Below are 6,742 nucleotides of genomic sequence, written 5' to 3'. Positions count from 1 at the left end.
ATACTGACGTGCTAAATACATCTTTTCAGGGTTTAAGAAGCGGTTAACAACCACGCAGCCGCTCGGCCCCCCCCCACCTGGGAACGGGGGAGGGAATTGGAGGGGCAAAGGGAGACTTGCAGGTTGAGATAGAAACAGTTTACTAATGGTAATAAAATAAAACGGTGACAGTAATAGAAATTAGAAACGGGCAATGCACCGTGCAGTTGCTCACCACCCGCTGACCGACACCCAGCCCTTCCCGGCTAGCGATCCCGAAATACTAAGACCCCGCGATTGCAATCCCGGAAGCGAGAGAGAGCCCCTTCCCGCCCACCCCTCCTTTACATAGCGAGCGTGATGTTACATGACGTGGAATAGCCCGTTGGCCAGTCCGGGCCCGGTGCTTCAGCCGTGTCCCATCCCTGCTTCTTTTGTGCCTGCGCAAAGGCAGGACATAGGGATTTGGAGAGTCCTTGAAAGCTCAGTGTGCTGGCAGCATTCTTCTCGCTCCCGAAAAGGAACATGAACTCAATTCCAGCCCGAACCAGGACAAAGGTCACTAGATTCCAGAAGGCAAAGGCTCCCTTAATCACCTGTGACGGGAGTGGAAGATGAAACCAGGAGGCATCAAGTAGAGTATGGCATCACTGCTAGAACACACACAAGGGGACAACTGAGTGGAAGTCCAGGCATTCCCTCGGAAGGCACTCATCAACTGCTGCAGACAGACAGACCGGTTCTGTTTGAATGTCTCCTGGGAGAAGTACCAAGCGAACAAAAGGAGCACCTGAGACTTGTAGACTTGAAACGGGAGGAAATACTCGAGATGAGCAAATACCTGTGATGCCTGTTCCTCCTAGGAGAGGTAGGAAGCCTAAACTGACTAATTCAGAAAAAGTAGAAAGCAGCCATTCTGATGGACAAGCGTTGTCCGTCAGCAGGCTGCCCATAGCTGTTACTCCAAGAGGAGGATTAAGGAGAGCAGAGGAAGCTGCTTCTGAAGTCTCGCAAGAGGCTAGCGAGGAAAGTTCTCCTGCTGAAGGTAGCGTTATTGCTTCTGCTCCTTCCAAAAGGACTAGAGGAAGAAAAAGTTCAGCAGGAGGTCAAGAAGCTGGCCAGAGTGCCACCGATCAGAAGATTAAACAGGCAGTCAGTCCCAGCAGAAGTGCAAGAAAACCGAAACTCATTGATTGACAATTTACTGGCAGTATTGTCAAGGATCAGGAGGGGCTGCCTAGTGACCAACTCCTCTTACCTGTGCCAACTAAAAGAGGCAGAAGGAGGAAGAGGAGTTCATCAGAAGTTTTGGAAAATTCTGCCCTTGATCTGTCTAAATCATCGCTTCCTCGGGCAGGATTTAAACTTCCTGTCACTCCTAGAAGACGCGCGAGGAAGGGGGCACAAATTTTCTTGGCAGGCAAAGAATCTGCCTGTACTCAGGAAGGCATACGTGCAGGTGGGAGAGTGGAAATCCTTGGTTCTCCTAGGGGCAGAAGAAGAGTTCCACATGCCAAGCCAGAAAAAACGGATACTCGTGAGCAAGAACTTCCACAGGCAAATGAGGAATCAGCCACACCCGGGAGTCTGGTTTGCCAATTGACGGGGTTAACACAAAGGACACAGACACCAAGCTAAAGAAATAGGCTTATTTTACCTTAAAGCAGCAGAAAGAATAAGCAAGGTAATGCACCTAGACATTACTGTTTAAAGCAGCAGAAAGAATAAGCAAGGTAATGCACCTAGTCGTTACTACATAAAGCTGGCTATAGTGATTAAGAAAGATCCATCACCAATTGCCCTCATACTTTACCATCACCCCGACCCGTGCATCAGCTGGGGAGCCCCGTCACAGCGAAGGATCAGAGAGCCTTTCCCAGAAATTGGGAAGTCCTACGCAGTGTGTCCACTCGTAGGTGAGGTCTCCGTCTGTGCTGTGAGAGGGTCTGGCTTTTATACAGTTTAACAAACAAGTCTAAACGAAATGCACAGGAGATACCTGGTAGATTGACATGCCTCACTCAGGCGTGTCCGGATCTGGCCAGGATCCGGGCACGTCTGAGGAGTTTCTGTTTTTCTTTACATTTGGGATTTATAGTTACTTCCTATTGTTTACTTACAGTTCCCAGGGATTGTTCCCAGGGTTGCATTTTCATGCTGATAAGGTGCTGGTTGCTTCATTCTGCTGCTAAGATGCTGATTGCTGGTGGGGGAATGCACTCAGAAGTCAACTTTGGTTTGAGGCCTTTGTTTGGGCCTTTTCTGTTTCAGAGTCCAGTAAGGAGAGCCCGTCGGGGCAGAAAGAGACGATCGTTATTGAAGGAGAGCACAGGGGAGGAGGCCTTCTGCCGAGGACCTGATGGCAGTCCTTTGCTGCTTGAAGACATAAACCTGTCAGGACGTGATGAAGGATCAAGAACTTCAACAGATCCTGTTTCAAGAACCAGATCCTGCAGAACTGCCATGCATCAGAAACGGCCTGTTGAGGAAAAGGAGTCCTTCCTTTTCTCTCCTCCTCTCACAAAGCTGACAAAGAAATTTAAAGGTGGGTGCGCTACGATTATACCCAAAACAGGGCGTATTTATTGCTGTTTTGCAAACCAGAGAAGACAGACCGTGAGGACGGCTTTAGGTATTGTAAGGAATGTAACCGTGCAAAATCAAAAATCCTGCAAGAGGCCATTCATTTTTTCTGAACTCTGTATGAGTGGGTGGCTAGTTGAGGTGGAAACAGATGAGGGGACTGCTCTGAGTAGAGTGAAATGAAATTTACGCTGAATTTTTGTTAGGAGCTCATTTTCTCTCAGTTTCAAAGCCCGAAGGGTATCTGTTATATGTATGTTTATGATATGTGCTTATATATGTTTTATAGATATGTATTTTATATATATATATATGATAGCCATCCTTTCCCCCCAGTGGGGAAACAGAGGAGACACGCTTCCAAGTTCCGTTCAGTTTTTAACTTAAAATGAGCTGCATCTTGCCACAAACTACACAGCTGTTTAATTAATTAGGTGATAGTTTCTCATGGGCATATACTTTGCTAGGGAGGTTATTGTGCATAGGCTTCTTTTGATTAGAGTGCGTGGTAAAAAAAAGTTAGGCTTGCTGGTGTGGCGTGTTTCCCTCGCGTGGGGAGAACATACTTAAATCTGTAGGAGAGAGTCACCAAAAACCCAGGCCTGTTGCCCTGTTGCAGATGTCCCCGCAGTTCAGCTTGTCAGGTTGCTGTTTGTAAAAGTATGTTTCAGCATTCGGGATTGAACAGCTGTCTGGCCAGGGTGCTGGGCAGCCTGCCCTGGGGACCCTGCTTGAGCAGGGGGGCTGGGCCGGGTGACCTCCAGAGATTCTGGAAGGCCTTTGTCTTCAGTGTGATGCTGTGATTCTGGAATCTGTGATGCGAGGGGCAAGCGGTGAGATGTCACTGGGGGGTGGCGCGCTGGAGGTGTCCTGCTGACTACGGTCTCCCTCTGCCAGGAAGGCTGCGTGTGTGTTCTGTGCTGAGGCACTCAGCACCTACGTCCGTCTGTCCAGGTACACCAAGCGGTGTGAAAAAGAGCATCATTTCAGAACTGACGTCGGGAGCTTTTGCAAACTCTGCCGTGTTAGGCAGGGACTGCACCCCTTGGATGACAGCGGAGTTTTGTCAGGGAATAGCCACAGGAGGTAGCTGGGTAAACTGGCTCTAGCGTCAAGTTCTGGGGTGGTTTGGCTTGTTTTTTCATTTAAAGGGAAGTCAAAGCTGTGGGCTGCATCAGCTCCGGGATCTTCTCTGCTGGGGGTTGTTGGGCTAGAGAGCTGAAACTCTTTCTTCTTCTCACCTGCTGCTGTAGATTCGTGCTTATGGAGCAGCCGCACAGACTCTGCAGGAGAATCTGTAGGCTGCGCTTGAGTGAGATAAGCCTGATTGTAGAATTCCGAGGCAGACGGTCTCCGATATGCTCGTGGCCTTTTAGAGTAAAACTCCTGTTTTGGTCTGAGTGGAGAGGTGATACCCCGGTGGGTCACGCTGCCACGCGGAGGGACTTTGACAGGCTGGAGAAATGGGCTGACGGGAACCTCAGGCAGTTCAACAAGGGGAAAGGCCAAGTCCTGCACCTGGGGAGGAACAACCCCATGCACCAGCATGTGTTGGGGGCTGCCCAGCTGGAAAGAGGCTTGGCAGAGAGACCCTGGGAGCCTGCTGGGCACCAAGCTGACCGTGAGGCAGAAGTGGCCCCCGTGCAGAGAAGGCTCTTGGTGTCCTGGGCTGCGTAAGGCGGAGCTTTGCCAGCGGGTGGAGGGAGGTGAGGGCTTTTGACTCTCTGGAGCCCCCGGATGCAGTGCAAAAGGCTGTCCCGCTGTTTACTTTGAAACGCTGACAAGCACCAAAAAGCAAATGCAGCAAAACTGCTGCAAAGAAGTTGTCCCAGTTGGAACTTGATCTGTGCTAGCTGTGAATGCTGGCAGAGTGGTCAGGCTGGCTGGCTGCAGCAGCGTCCTGCGATACTGGCTTTGCCATTGGCAACGCTTTTTTCAACGTGTTGACTTGTGCTTAGTGCAGGCCCCTGACTTACACTTCCTGCCTTTCCCACACTCCTTGGTTTTGCGCTGGCAGAAGATACTGGACATATTCTCAACCCGAGTGCTTGTGACTGGACATGTAGTGGATTCCAGTGCACAGGCTTCAGAGCATGAACTTTCTTACGGTGCCATTTTCAATAGCGCAGAGAACTTGCAGAACGTAGTAACTTGGAGTAGTTTGCATTCCCATGTGTATGGAATATCTCTTGTTTAGCCACCTATTTAACCCTGTAAATCAGTTCAGCTCTCAAGTTTTGCCACCAGCACCTCTGTTTTGACATAGTGAAATACGAACTCCTTGTGGAGCACCTGTAGAAGTGTGGACACCGTCTGAAGGGCCTAGAAATTTCTGTAGTAGACTGCAGGGATGTGATGAGGGCAGGCAGTAGGAAGGAAGGGACTGGAATAAGGAATACGAGGATCTCAGAACAGGAAAATATCAGTGTTTTAAAGTGCTGTGTTCTGTTTCCATCGTAAGTGTATGGGAAACTACTTTCTGAATGATGAACTGTGGAAGTCTGTATTGCTTGCAATGTGAAATACGATTTTTCTCAGCTCGCATCTTATTAGCCTATGTGAGCAGACGTGAACTCAGGGTATTGGGTTTTTTCCTGTTATTTATCTTGTCCATACGTCTGTGTCACTTTTTGTTTGTGATCCCACAGGCATCAGAGAAGGGAAAGGATTCTCGCTTTGCTCTGCTGTGAGATTGAAAACTGTCCCGAGTGCCGCTTTTTTAAGGGAAAGAACTACAGGTGATGTACAGGAGATGATTCGCTGCATCCCGATGGAACTTGTGTCAATCTCAAAAATAGTTAGGGCTGACGTGGGTCATTTTTTTTTTTTTTTTTCTTTACAGTGAAGAGTGCGAGACCTGATGGCTCGGGTAACGAGCAGTCTGCTGCAGTTTCCCGAGGTGACTGTTCAGGCACTTGGGGAAGATGAGACAACCCTAGATTCTGTGCTGAGCGGGAAGTTTTCTGGAGGTGAGCATTTTCCTTTAAATTTGGTCTTGGTGCAAAGATGTTATTGCCTGGAGGTTACCTGAAGCACCGGGGCACCGTAGCAACTGTGTCAGGTTGGTGCTGTTAAGATGCGTCGGGTTTGCCGAGAACAGAAAGGATGTTTTAACTATTAAACGTGTTCATATTAAAACGTTAGTGTAGCTCAGCTTTGAAACTACAGCAGCCTGCACCCATCTTGTGCCATCAGAACAATTTCCGTAAGCGTTGCTGGGTCGGTGGCCCTCCTCAAATTCTAATTCAGTAAGAGGCAGTTTTCCAAAAAGTAATAGTGTTGTTTGGGGCCGTATTGATTTGTACCAGCTCAATCTCTGTGACCGTCACATGCCGAAATGTTACAGAGGCAAACCCCCCTGGTTTTACTTTTCTAGTGTGAATAAAAACAGAAGGAGGGGGAGAAGGCTGTTGAGCGCTGCATCCGTATTTCCCAAGAATCTGACAGGACGCAGATGAGTACCCAGTGAGAGTTGCTGAAAGTGGCTGAGCAGATTAGGTCATTGACTTTCTAGGTGATCTGAAAGTAGAGCTGGGTGCCTGCCCGGATGCCTGGGCTTCTGTTTAGACCAGCTAGAGTCCACCTGCCTGACTGGAAGTGCAGTGGTTGAGTTGAGTTACTCCTTGCTTTGAGTTTGAGGAAGTTCAGTGAAACAGCACGTGTTAAATTCTTCCTGTGCTCAGCACGTGTAACAGTTTGAGTTTACTCATGTGGTGCCCATTTTAAGATAAATTCTTGCTGAAGTCTAAATCCCTGCCCAAAGTAGGCATGTGGCAAGTAAAATGAATACACTAGAAACGAATTGGTTTAGATTTGCTCTACTCAAAGTAGGCTTTAGGACTTGTATTCCCCTATGTATTTAGAGGATTCTAGCAAAACCTAGCTGAATATGGTAAACAGACTAGAGATCAATATCTCGTAATCTTTATCCCAAACAATCAGAACTCTTCAGTGCGGGAGTGACAAGTACAAATGCAAAATAACAAAGGTGTTAATTTTCAGATACATTCCTTGAGGATTTCAACGGGTGGCTTTAACTACTTGACCGGAATCGGGCGGGTTGGTCTTCCTCTGCTCGGTACTTTTACTGAAGGAAAGGGCGGTGACTGTGACTTCTCGGCAGTTTTCAGTCTTCTGCTGGACCTTTGCTTAAGTCCTCTTGCGTTTCTCTTCCAGGGAG

At 48.4% G+C, this 6,742-nt stretch overlaps 1 pseudogene; it reads left to right on the top strand.

The window, feature by feature from the left end:
- The first annotated feature begins 317 nt into the window (after positions 1–317).
- On the top strand, positions 318–2,339 carry LOC122154330 (annotated as a pseudogene).
- The last annotated feature ends 4,403 nt before the right edge of the window (positions 2,340–6,742 follow it).

This window comes from Tyto alba, unplaced genomic scaffold, assembly GCF_018691265.1.
Source record: "Tyto alba isolate M040663 unplaced genomic scaffold, T.alba_DEE_v4.0 Super-Scaffold_100000100052, whole genome shotgun sequence".
Lineage (NCBI taxonomy): Eukaryota > Metazoa > Chordata > Aves > Strigiformes > Tytonidae > Tyto > Tyto alba.
This window is presented reverse-complemented; position numbering and strand designations above follow the sequence as displayed.